The sequence below is a fragment of the Vulpes vulpes genome, chromosome 8, assembly GCF_048418805.1.
Source record: "Vulpes vulpes isolate BD-2025 chromosome 8, VulVul3, whole genome shotgun sequence".
In the NCBI taxonomy this organism is placed as follows: domain Eukaryota; kingdom Metazoa; phylum Chordata; class Mammalia; order Carnivora; family Canidae; genus Vulpes; species Vulpes vulpes.
The window spans coordinates 43,755,798-43,768,885 of NC_132787.1; the positions used below are offsets into that span (position 1 = coordinate 43,755,798).

Here is a 13,088-nt window from a genome sequence, read left to right on the forward strand (position 1 = left end):
AGTAGCCTCAGGACTGTCTAGCAGCTCAAGATGCCACCGAGAACCAAGGCTCTTTATCACTCCACTCCCTCATACTATGCCTTTTCATACTTAGACTTGTTTTCTCATTTATTCAAGAAAATGTGTGAGTAACATTTTCTGCTGCAGCACCAGGCATCATATCCACACTCAAGGCAGGGTGAAGGAGGAAGATGTGCCAGTGGCACTCCGTCCCTTTTAATGCAAAACAGAGGCTTTCCCAGAAGCCCCAGGATAATAGTTCTTAAATTTCAATATAAATGTCACCTGGGGGTCTTGTTGAAACACAGATTTGGGACGCCTGGGTGGCTCAGTGGTTGAGCGTCTGCCTTTGGCTCAGGGCGTGATCCTGGAGTCCCGGGATCAAGTCCCACATCAGGCTTCCTGCATGGAGCCTGCTTCTCCATCTGTCTATGTCTCTGCCTCTCTCTGTGTCTCTCATGAATAAATAAATAAAATATATTAAAAAAAAACAAACACAGATTTGGATATGTAGATCTGGGGCAGAGCCTGAAAATCCACATTGTGACCAAGCTCCCAGAATATGTTGGTGTTGGTAGAAACTGCATTTTGAGAGGCAAGGTGCTAGGCTCCCTCTCCTTCATCTTTTTGCCAGAACTTAGTCACATAATTACAACTAACTACAAGGGAGGCTGACAAAGTAGCTTGCTTTTTTCAGGCTTTAGAGTGGGAGGGGCAAGAGAAGACAGAGTGACTGTAGGACTGTCTGCTAGAATTTTACTGAAAATGCAAGCTGTGGGAGATTCTGAAGTCACAGGTTGGCTGGGACAAGCTAGAGCCTTTGTCCCCACAAGGGAGGACCATAGACCTGCTTACACTATGTCCACACCCAACGCACAGGGATGGGGAATCCCTGCCCCAAGCTGTCAGTCCTGTGTGCTAGGCTGTGAGTGAGCTGAACTGAAATGTTACTCGCACATTTTCTTATTACAGTGCTGCTCAAACTTTAATGTGTATACAGTTGCCTGATTTAGGGAAACTGTGTTAACATGCAGATTCTGACTCAGTACATCCAGGACGGGGATCCAGGACGTTGTGTTCTGAACAAATTCCCAGGTACTGCTGCTGCTGCTGCTGCTGGGGATCCTGGGCCCCACTTTGAATAGAAAAGGCCCCAAAGATAGTCAAGTTTTCCTTCCTGACTTACCAGCAGTTGCTCGTTACTAATTCACTCAGGGCGACCAGCTGTTTGTGGGGATGTTATCAGGTATTAGAAATAGAACTGTGGGGGCTGGGACAACCCTGGCTATGCTTGTTTCCTAGGCAGGGGGGCCTGGAAGCCTATAGATCTCATTCCTTGCTTCCTTGGGCCCCTGCCTGCCCCAAACAAAAATGAGCAGTGTACCCTGGGTGAGAAGAGAGAGCAGCCAAGCACATCTTTCAACAGCTCTTAACTTGCTTGGCTCCAGCCACAAAACAGGAACACGCCACCCCTGTCTCAGGCCTGGCCTTCCGGAAGTGCTGGGGACTCAGGCCCAGCTGCATGCGGGGTGATGTGTTGCAGATGTCCCAGCTTCCCTGGCATAGAATGGGCTTCAGGAGGGTGGGGGAGGGGGCTGGGCAAAGCTAGGAAGAGCAGGAAAGAAATACATTTTCTGTGAATAATTGTGCTCAAGGGAAAAGCTGAATTCTCTAGAGCAGAGCTTTGATTTTTTTTTTTTTTAAAGTAGTGGGAACCCAGTTACTGGAATTTCTTCTGAATTAAAAGCCAAACAAAAGTTTCTTGTGGTTTCAGTTACACAAGAGGCCGCTGCCAAGATGGAATGAATTGGAAGAGCTGCTGAAAGGAGGAGACCATGAGGGGCTGGGGGATGAGGGGTGAGCAGGACAGGACCTCAGGGCCTGTCACAGAACAGTTCTCTTGGTTGAGGCACGCTTCCCACTTCTACGCTGTCAGTATTTTAGGGAAAGAACTGTAACAACCTTCGGGGTGGGGTGTGTGTGTGTGAAAGCGATGTGTACACTCTGAGACATGTACACATGTAAGTGATTAGCGTGCCTTTGTAATTTACCATAATTTGGGGCCTTGCACTCTATGGGGTCTTGCTTTGTCCGGTTTCCTTGGCTGATTGGCAGTTGGGCCAGAAGGCCGTCCTGCCCCTAAGCTACAACAAGGCTCTGGATTTGGCCTTGCTCAAATGTGAGGCCCCAGCGAGGGGCAGGGATAACCAACTGCCATTGGTAATCTCTGAACTTCATTATTCTCGAGCCTCCTCCCACTACCTTCCTGGTAGCCACAGAATGGGCGTGGCCACGGTGCGTCCCTCCAGCCTGCACTCTATGGGGAGCCCTGCTGGAAGCCAGAGCCAGCCTGGAGTAGGACAGATCTGCTCCGGGCGGTGCCCAGCTTCTTTCCGGGGGAGAACCAGGTGACCCTAAGTGCTGGCACCTGCTTGTCTCCCAGACCCCGTTCCCTTGCAAGAAACTCTCCATGTTTCTGCATATTTACTTACTAGGAAATTTTCCTTCCCTGGATCAAGTGATTTGGAATGGCTCCTGAGAGCTGACTGAACTCCTTGCTCTGAACTCTGCATTCAGTACTCAGAGGGGACGGTGGGAGGAGTGTTTACACCATAGCAATAGGCAAGGCTGCAAGTCAGGGCTCCCCACCACCACCCGTGGTGCCCTGTAAGGTGGTCTGTTAAATGCTTCCAGCACACCACTTGTGAAGGTAGCATGGAAGTTGGGGGAGAACCTAGGTAGCAGAGGAATCCTCCCTCCTCCCCAAGCCTGTGCTGGCCATCTCAGAGCAGCAGCTTGTTGGAACCAGGAGCTCTGCTCTCTGAAACTCTGCAGATGCTTCCTGACCCAAGAGGGTTGATCACTTGTGTTGGAGGCTTCAGCTGTGTTCCAGAGCTGGACGTCCTCCAAACTGAGTTGTAGACAAGACTGACTTTCTGTGTTCTTTGCCTCCCTTCCATCCCCTTCCATCTTCTTTGACATTATTTCTACTCTTTTTAAACAACCTGCCTCTGATCTGTGTGCTCCAAGAGAGATTGGTGCCTCCCTACCCAGGGACATTTTGGGGGCAGGGGTGGGGATTGTTTTATTGGGGATTAAAGTTGTAAATCCAAGGGATACTGCACTGCTGGTGGGGTTTGGTCACTTCTCACTGGAGGGAGGAAAGTACTTGGTAAATTGCATGGCTTTTCATACTCTGTAGTATTTTCAATCATCCTCTGTTTAGGATGGGACGTCTCCCTAGAGACCCTTTAGTTCAGCCCTCATTTTACAGGTAAGGAGGTTGAGGCCCAGGGAGGTTTCCCTGGGGCTAACTCTAACAAAAGTGAAGGTTTCCCATTGCCTTTGCCTGTTGGCTTGCTTGAATGTTGAAAGGGCCCTGGCCTCATGTAAATCACGGCAGACTGCCAGAGTTATTAGAATGTACAGAGAATCACCCAGCTAAATGCTCATCATTTCTATCGGGCCATTTCTGCCTTGTCCTTTTTCTTTGCAAAGAACTTTGAAACTAGACTGGCCTGTTTGGCTTTCCTGCGGACTTCATGTCAAAACTCACTGCGGCCTGGGAAACAGGCTCGGTTGTTTACAGGCAATGGGAATAGAAAATAAGAGCCTTGATTGTCCTGAACTCTTACCTTTCTTTAATTAAGGAATTTGAGGAAATGTCCTGGAGACAGGTATTCTTAGAATAAAATTCTTTTGAGGTGAAGCAAGCAGAGGAAAATGTGTCTTAGGCAGCGTGCTGGATTTTAAGGGCCCCTGTCTATAGGATGCACACCCAAGGATCCGCTGTAGGCCCCTGTGGGGAGGACATCACGGTAACACGGGGCTTGGAGATATATATATATTTTTTTTTGTAGCAGTCTGGCCTTGAGTTCTTCTTGCTGGTGGAAACCCATGTTCAGGAGGTTCATTCGGCAGCTCAGATGGCTCTAGCGCAGATGAGGTGCTAGGCATCGGCAGGCTAGTAGCAGAGTGGGAGCTCAGTCCCTGCCCTGGAGAGCTCACTGGCCAGTAGGGGGAGACAAGCCAAGAACAAATCCCTATGTAACTTAGGCATTAGTGCTCTCCTGAGCTGCTCTCCTCTGGCGAGAGGGAAATGGAGTCAGGGGAATAATTCCTACAGTTTTGTTGTTTTTTCTTACTGACTGGTACTCCTCACAGGATAAATGCATTCTTCACTGTCCAAAAGAGTGGGTCTCAGGTGCCGACATTTGCCAGGATGATAAGTGGTAGCTGCCCTCCACTCCAAGCACATTGGAACCCCCATAGAATTTTCAGCAGATTTTTATTCTCTTTTTCTGGAGATAAAAATCCAAAGTCCAGGAGTGGGGGCTTGTCTAAGAAATTTAGGTGTTGGGTGTCTGTTCTGGCTAACTGCTCTCAATTACCCTCATACAGGAGGTTCCCACAGGAGTCTGTTTCCAGGTGTCCATTTAGACCCCCTCTGGATTCCTCATCCTGGGGACTTTCTTTCCTTTCTGGTCTTCTGGTACTTTTAGTCCCTCTTCCCTTCTTCCCAAGGAGTGTTCTAGAGAAGAGGGTTTCTGGGAACTGGCACCCTTTTCACCTGAGCTCCCTGAGGTGAGTGATGAGTCATCCCTGCTCTTTTGGATTGTGGCCCTGACACATGTGCCCTTATGAAGTGTCACTGGATAAATGACCAATGTCCCTCGAGGCATGCTACTCATAGTGCAATTCCAGAGAAACAAGAGGGTACGAATCAAAGCAGTTCATTTGTTCAGTGCTTCCTCAGTGGTTGAGATCATTGCCCTGAAGAGCAGTTTCAGCCTGCATGGTCTAGAAGTTGTCTTGTCTGACGATTAGCTATGTCCAGCTTCATGATTCTGGGTAAAAGACACCGTGTGCCATTGGGAGCAACTGTGCGGATTCTTTAAATTACTAATTCTCATCTGTGGCCACACATTAGAATCCCCTGGGATTAACAGCAACAATGCCCAGATTCTCAGTCTAATGAAGCCTCTTGGTTCTCAGACTTTAACGGTCATCAGAATCACCTGGAAAGCTTGGGCCGCACCTCTGAGTTTCAGGGGCTCTGGGATGTGGCCTGAGAATGCATATTTTAGTAAGCTCCCTGATAATGCTGATGCTGCTGGCCAGGGACCACACTTGGAGAATCACTAGTACGGGCAGCTCAGTGATAACTCAGAATCTCTACTGGTGTGACCTGAGCATCAGAATTTTTTCAAACTCCCCAGGTCATTCTAATGGACAGCTGTGGCTAAAAGACGATACTAAGCCAAAGGTTTATTTCATCATCTGATAACTATTGTATGGTTAGATTGTGTGCCAGGCACCATGTGGCAGTACAAGGGATATTTAAGAGTTCCACTGATCACCGAGCCATCAGAGGGAACCTAGATCTGCCCAGGGACATCCAGTGGTTTTCCTTGTCCTCTTGAGAAGTGAAGTTAGACTCGATCTCTCACTGCCTTTTTCTCTTGAGCGTGAATGTGTAGCAAGCTGCTGATAGCAATGTCCTTTGCCCTAAGCCTCCTTAGCTTCTCCTGCTAGCCTCTCCCTAAGGTTTGATGATTCCTTGCCAAATACATGATGATGGGCTGTTTACCTCACTCTGGAGTTGAAACTCTTGTGCAGATTCTGTTCCCCCTGGGCAGTTCAGGAACCAATCAAATCACCGGCCATGGCAACCCAGAAAGCATCGTCAGTTGCTCTGGAATAGGTTGATTGCACCCAGAAAGTACCCTTTCCACTCCTTCCCATTAAGTGTGTTTGCAGTTCCATTTTCCTCTTTGAGTCAGCTCTTCTGTTACCGGGCTAGTGTTTCCGGATAGGGTCTATGTTTTCCGAGACCTTCAGGAGTGGTTCTTCTACCCAATTGGGATGCAGCGCTGAGAACCTCCCTGTGTTCTATGCTTTGTTTCCTTGGCATGTCAGACTATCCCTGGTCTTGTCGGGGATAAGAATTAGAATCCCCTGAGGTTCACCCACCGCCCCATACTTATGTCTACAGAAGATGTGAGGAGGAGCATACGGATGAATCAGCACACTGTAGGGTACCCGTGCCCACTGGCTCTGGCAGCCCCAGTCAACGGGCTCTGTAGCGGAGCTTTTGTGGCAGGGCTGCCACTGCTAGCAGCCAAAAGGTACCACTAATAGGCGTGTGTGACCTGAGAATTACAATGTAAATGGCAAGGCAACACATGTATAGGAAGGCGAATTTTAATTAAAAGTCTGCCCTCCACCTCAGCCTTTCGGTAAGGATCCAGAAATGCCAAATTGTCAGGATGCCAGTCAGGTTAGAAGGGTTCCCTCATGCAAAGTAGACCAAAGTGAAAGAACCAGGGCTTCATTGACATTTGATGTCTTTGATTAATTATGTACCAAATGCATTGCATATGGGAAAGATGTGCCCCCAGGCAGTAAGGAAAGCTGGCAGGACCTAAAGCTTCCTGGGGAATGCCAGGTCTCCTCTCATGCAATGTGAGAGGGGTGCAGACCATACAGAGCGAGGGTACGAGAGTCAGGGTTTCTGTGTGGGAGAATGGAGCACATGGCCTGCCAGCAGGTTGTGTGTCTTCCAGTGGGGGTAGCTGTTAAGGCATTGGACCTAAGAGTTGTTCTCAGTTTGCTGGAGCTCTGGGAGGGGACGGGCCGGATGAGGACAGCCAGTCATGTTCAGAGGCAAACCTTAGGGACAGAGCTCACAATAAGAATGATTTCCTACGGAAATCTCCAGGGGAGGGTTGGAAAAGGGCTACAGAGACTAGGAAATGTGTGGTTGCCATCTGGGCTCTATTATAATCAGGAAATCAGATCTGTACATCTGTTCATTCATGCAACAAATATTTACTGAGTTCCTACAATGTGCCAGCATGATGCCAGTTCCCGGGGATATGGTGCTGGTGTAGGATAAACACGGTCCCTGTCCTCACTGAGATTCCTGTGCCATCGGAGCATATCAATAGACATAGTATTGCATGATAAATGTATCAGGACTATATGTGTAATGGTCCAAGGTTCTTATGATCACATGGTGGGCACACTCAGGTCTGGAATGACTTTTTTAGGATCCTGAGTAGGCAAACACAGATTTTCCCTCCCTCCCTCCCTTCCCGTCTTTCTTTCTTTTCTGTTTTGTCACGTACATGCTCACACTCTGTCAGCTCAAGTTACTCTTCTACAAGAAGAAGTTTGTGTCAAGTCCCACGGAATCACTGAATATGTGCATTTGGAAGATCACCTTGCGTCCACCCCTCCTGCTTTAAACATGAAGATATTGAAGCCAGAGAAGTTAAGGAACTTATTCAAAATGATGCCTCTAGTTAGCAATAGAACTTGGATGGAAACCTGCTTTCGACTCTTAGCTTAGTGTTCCTTTGACATTACCTTTGTGTCACCTTTGCAAAAATGAAGCCAATTCAGGGGAAGTTCTTGGGCATTTATGGCCAACTGCTCCCACTCTGAAGAGTTACTGTTTTAATTGGACCGCAGAGCTAAGTCTGCAGGTCGGTAAGTGTGGACAGGTGGAGAATCAGTGTCAGAGGAGAGCCTTCTGGCCAGCACCTGACTCCCTCGGCAGATGTCGTGGCGACTGAGGATTGGTGCATCAGGAAAGGCGTGATGCTGGAATGCTGTCTTCTAGGACCCCTGGGCTCAGCAGGACAGGTACATGCTTCAGAGAAAGGTGGTGCTGATTTTCTTGAGGAAGCCTGTGGGTGACGGTCCCATGAGCGAAACATTGAAGCAGGCACTTTGGGAGACAATTATAAGAATGAGGGAAAAAATGCTGGTTGGAGGCAGAGAAAATGCCTTCTTTGGGGGAAAGAAATTATGTTAAGGAACGTCCTTTCGCAGCCATGCAGATCTGGGGAGTTTGAGCAGAAGGCATGGTGGGCAGGCTGCAGTGGGGACATGATTCATCGGACTGTCCGTGAAAAGCCAGAGGAACCTCCCCACCCCCAGCCCGGGCTTATTAAGGGAACAAGCCCAGGGTTACTCCACCCAGTACCTCTTCTGCTGGGCCCAGGGCTGTTCCACTCAGTGTCATAGGGAGTGAGAAGTCAAACCTGTACAGAAAAGGAATCAAGGACTCTTCCTGGAGAAAAATGTTAAATTTGCCCAGAGAAGTAACTTTTCCCAGGGATGTGAGATGTGTGAAAGACTGGTATTTCAGGAATGAGACTGCCCTTATCAGCAGTGCTGGGTACGGGATCTTTGCGACAGAGGTATGATTTCCTGCCTACCCTAAGGAAGCACATCTTCAGCTTTCTCAAATGGGTTGTCTAAATCAGCCAACCTGTTGAGGAAAAATGGTGGTGGTTTATAGCATGGATTTTGGAGTTATGAACTGGATTGAAATCCTCAGCTCGACCAGTTGCCAACCAGGTGGGCGGGCCACTTAAACGTGCTGAGTCCTAGATCCCGTGTACTCTGAGGTAATAACTAGTACGTCACAGGGTTATTGAGAGGATTAATAGTATCTAAAGCACCGGTAATATGTCTGGTTCATAGCAAGCACTTTAATAGTAACCCTTACTAAAACAAAACAATAAAAGATCCTACCTTTGAAGCCAAAAAAGTTATTTGGAAGTGGAGCAGTGTCTTAATTAATGAGGGAGCCTCAAAATCCAGAGATACCAGCCAAAACAATCAAGATGGAATGGAGACTGGGATTAGTCCCAGGCCCTTACCCACTCCAGGCCCTGCCCTGGAGCCTGCCTGCAGAGTTTGCTGCGCCACCTACTGGTAGTTTCTGGAAACTACAAACTCTCTGTGGATGCGACTCCTTGGTGAGTAGGACACCAGGGAGAGGACAGAGAAAAAGAAGGTAATAGTAGTTTTGCAACTGTTTTGATTACTTCAGATTGAGATGTTTGTAAATAAGATGTTAGAGTCTGGAGATTTTGTTGGTCTTGTGTTCGGCATAAATACAGTTTTATTAAAACTTGTCACAGCAGCATCCTGCAGTGGAGAACACAAGATCTGGCTGTGATAGAAGCTAGAGCAACTTCCAACTGGCAGCATTTGGAAACGCTTTCCCTGGGTAGCACATCCAGGCCACTGTCAGTCTGCCAGTTGTCCATTCTAAGGAGCAAGACAGGCGAGTGCAACCAACCCCCTGAAGTTGGTCCGTTTGTCACTACGTCGCCTCTGTCAACTACATGGGAAAAATGATGCACATACCAGGAAGAAAATCTTTTCCAGAAATCCTTAGCGTGCCAGAAGAAGAGAGAGCCATCCTACCTTTTGTTTTGAGTTTTTGTTCGGAAGCATTTTTCCGACTGAAAAGGCAAGAAAGGGGTGTTTCAGCTCCTCATTCCTTGGTTGGGTTTAATGACCTTCCCAGTTTGGGGCTACTCTGAGCCTCCCAAGGCTCAGAGTAAGACCAACAGGAGGGCATCACTAGGATTAGAAGTGAGAGGATACCGGTCCACAGACATCCATTAAGCATGACTAAGTGCCAGGCCTTGTTCTGGTTCTTGGGGAGGCAAGGAGGCATGAGACTTGAACTTATCCTTAAGAAGATGACAGTGGGGAAGTGAGACAAGGGGATGAGAAGGTAGTGGTACCAAGTGTATGATAGTGAAACGAATGATGGGGCCCCTAAGACAGGGCCATCCTATTGTGGAATATTAGAGAAGGAAGCACATGTGTGTTTAGTTGGAAGTGGTTCTGGACCTCTAAGATGACAGTTCAATTCCATGTACATTTTGTGTGTCCTTCCTCTAGGTAGAGAACATTGTTGCAGATGCCCTAAGGATTTGGAGAAGGATGAGGTTAGGTACCCTTTCTCGCCCTCTATGTCCTCACCCCCACATTGCACAGCATAGAGGTCAGGAGCACTATTTCAGGAATCAGCCCATGTCTGAAATCTCTAGCACTTCATAGCTTTGTGACCTTGACCTCTCTTCAGTCTCATGTAGTCAGTCAACAAACACGTGTTGACTATCGTCTGCGAAGGCACTAGGTGTTCCGGTGGCCATAGCAGGCTAGCTATGGGGGCTAGGGTGGCCTAGCTATGGGGGCTAGGGTGGCATAGAGCCATATAGCCATATGCAGCTATAGGTGAACAGGGAGGGCAGGGCAGGTAGCCTGTCTAAACAAAGCTACCTTCTCTACATGGCCTGGGGATCTTCCAGTTCTCAGCCAGATCTCTGCTCCCAATGGACAAACCCTGGTGAAGGGCCAAGTGGCAAAGTGTTTTAGTGTCCCTTCCTGCCATTCTTCTCTTTCGGTTTTGCTTGTGCCCTGTAGCACTGGGCCCACACTGGTGTGCTGGTGGGAACCTGCGCGCCTGGTCAGAGGGGCACTGCCAAGGAGCTTTCTATAATTGCTTCCTTTCTTTTATTTTCTGGCATATTTATTAGTTCAAAAAGCCCTTGGCAGCTCAGGAAATTCCACTTCCATCTGCAGCTCCTTTATACTTTCCTTGGTATATGCCCAGGCCACAAATACTTGTGTGTTACTTGGTTTTTCATGGAGACTCCTTGTAAAATCTGGGGCCGCAGTTGGTACATTTCTACCCCCGGGGGGTGGGAGAGGGGAAAAGAGAGTGGAAGGGGAGGGTGAGGCATCTGGCCCCTGAGGTGTCCCTAGGGTGTAGCACATCATGATGACTGGTCACCTCGTTTCCTCTCCGGGCCTGAGCACCCAGCCGCCCACCATGGCTGGGAGGGCCAGTCAGTGCCTGAGGAAAAGTCCACGTGCCTCTGGAGGCTTTGTGTGAGGAAACGGCAATACTTTTAAAAATCTCAGCAACCAAAAGTGAAAGAAATGGACTCAAGCTGTAGCATAAGTATGCTACAGTCATTAGAACTAGGGTTTTTTTCCTGACAGAGGTAAAATGCCCTTCTGCTTATTAATAATAATATGTGCATGTGGATGACTCTTATCTGATCGTGACATAGTGACATAGTGTGGTCCTGTCTGTAGGCACTTGGATAAGCTAAATGTCTAGTATGCTTATTAACAATTAATACTTTTTAATCCTGTGATTCCTATGAATGCCTCTAAACCTAGAGTCTTTCATAACTGACCTTTAGAATAGCTTTCTTTGGCTTATTAGTCATTTTTTTTACATACGTTTACTTTGTTTTCCAAACTAGATTATACATTCATTACTTTTATTCATATTTCTACCAGAGCCCAGAATCATGCTTTATTGTTAAAGACAATTAAGTTTGACAAATTATCAATAGATCCCAGCCACTCCCAGCTTCTGCCAGTGCCTGTACTCTAATTCTTTTTTTTCTTTCTTGAAGTGACAGGGAACTCTTGTAGTAATTCTACTATAAGTCTTCTTTTGTATTAGTATATTCATTTAACCATTTATTAACTGCCTGATAATATGCACCAGCCATTGTTAGGTGCCGGTAATCTAAAATAATCCAAGGCACAATCCTGGAGTGAAGGGTGTTGACTATCCACATGGGGAGACAGACATTCAAACAGAATTCCGTATAAAAATATAGTCTTCATGTGATTTAAAATGTAATACTGGGACACCTGGTGGCTCAGCACTTGAGCATCTGCTTCTGGCTCAGGTCATGATCCTGGGGTCATGGAATCAAGTTCCGCATTGGGCTCCCTGCACGGAGCTTGCATCTCTGCCTCTCTCTCTGTGTCTCTCATGAATAAATAAATAAAATCTTAAAAAAAAATAAAATGAAGTACCAATTAATTAAGTATACTAATACCAAGTAAGTATGAATGATTTTAAATGGAGGGAATGCTTTTTGCCTGGCATAAAAGGAGTTGCAGAGAGGATACATTTGGTCTGGAACTTGAAGATAAGTAGGAGTTAGTCAGAAAAAAAAGGTTGGCAGTGTGGGCAGAGAAAGAAGGAAGAACATTCTAAGCAGAGGGAAGAGCATTGCCCATGCTATGGGGCATGAATGTGGCTGACGTTTCTGAGGAAGCTTGAGTAGGCAGCCTGGTAGGAGAGATGATGAAGCTGGAGATGTAGAAGACTGGGGTCAGAGTCTATATTCAAGGGAAGGCCCTGAATGTCCTGAGATGGATGGGGTGTGTTCCTTTAGGTGGTCACCAGGAACCCTGATGACGTTTAGGGAGGCCTGTCTGGTGGGGTGGCAAGCGGGTAGAGGAGGGAGAGTGGGCTGGGAGGCTGATGGGGTGGTAGGTCAGAGAGGTCAAGAATGCCTGGGCAGCAGTAGTGAGGGTGGGAATCCAGGCAGAAAGCAAGTCCAGAAAAAAGTGGCTCTGTGGGCAGGGAAGGCGGTCTCTGAAGTCTGTTGATGGACATCACGGAGCTTGAAGAATGCCAACCAGGCTAAGAAAGGAAGAAGACAGTCAATGAGTGTGGAACGCAGGCCATCCAAGCCAGACGAGTCCAAGTAGACCTGCTGGTTAAAGCAGCTTTGTTAGTGAATATGTCAAAGGTCACTGTAAATAAGGAGCATCTCTGGCTGCTGGGACTATAGACACGTTGTTGGTCACACTGACCAAGAGAAGTAGTCAAGGCAATCTCCACCATCAGTGAAGCATAAAATACAGCCAGGCAGTCCCTGTCCATGTGTGGTCGTGCCTACCCCCATTGTGGGATCTCCATGGTCAGTTAAGTAATAACTGGGCTCACGGTTCTGTGGCATACTCTTTTCAGGGAAGGGGTTTGTTTGGCATTTGTCTCCCATCTTATCTTCTTCCTATTTCCTCTTCCAGCATGTCTTTTGGGGCCTGGACTGTTACCGTAGTCTTCCAGCTGGCTCCCTGTGTATAACCTCCCACTAGGTTTAGGAAGAAGACTCTAGCAGAGGCATACACAAAGGCCTCCACTAGAGTCTTCTTCCTAAACCCTCTTTTGCTCTTTGAGTCCCCTTTACAACAGATTCTGTGGCTCTGCAAAGCCACAGTAAACAATAAACATCCTTAGTCTGACAGTGGGCCCTTAGTAATCCCCCCAAACCTATTTTCCATTATTCTTTAGGAATCAGTGACTCTGGCCAAACCGATTTTCTTATTTCATATTCCTTTTGTGCCCCTCCTCGCTCTCTCACCCCCTATCTAAAATGCTCTCCCCATTCTGTCCTTCACTTCTGTCTTCATTCAGACCAACTCCCCTTCAATGAAACATCACTCCTCTGACA

The 13,088-nt window shown here is 47.5% G+C and overlaps 1 protein-coding gene across 11 annotated transcripts in view; it reads left to right on the forward strand.

The window, feature by feature from the left end:
- Window positions 1-13,088, forward strand: part of CACNA1C (calcium voltage-gated channel subunit alpha1 C) — a 648,720-nt gene that overhangs the window by 222,596 nt on the left and 413,036 nt on the right. The gene's annotated exons all lie outside the window — the stretch shown is intronic.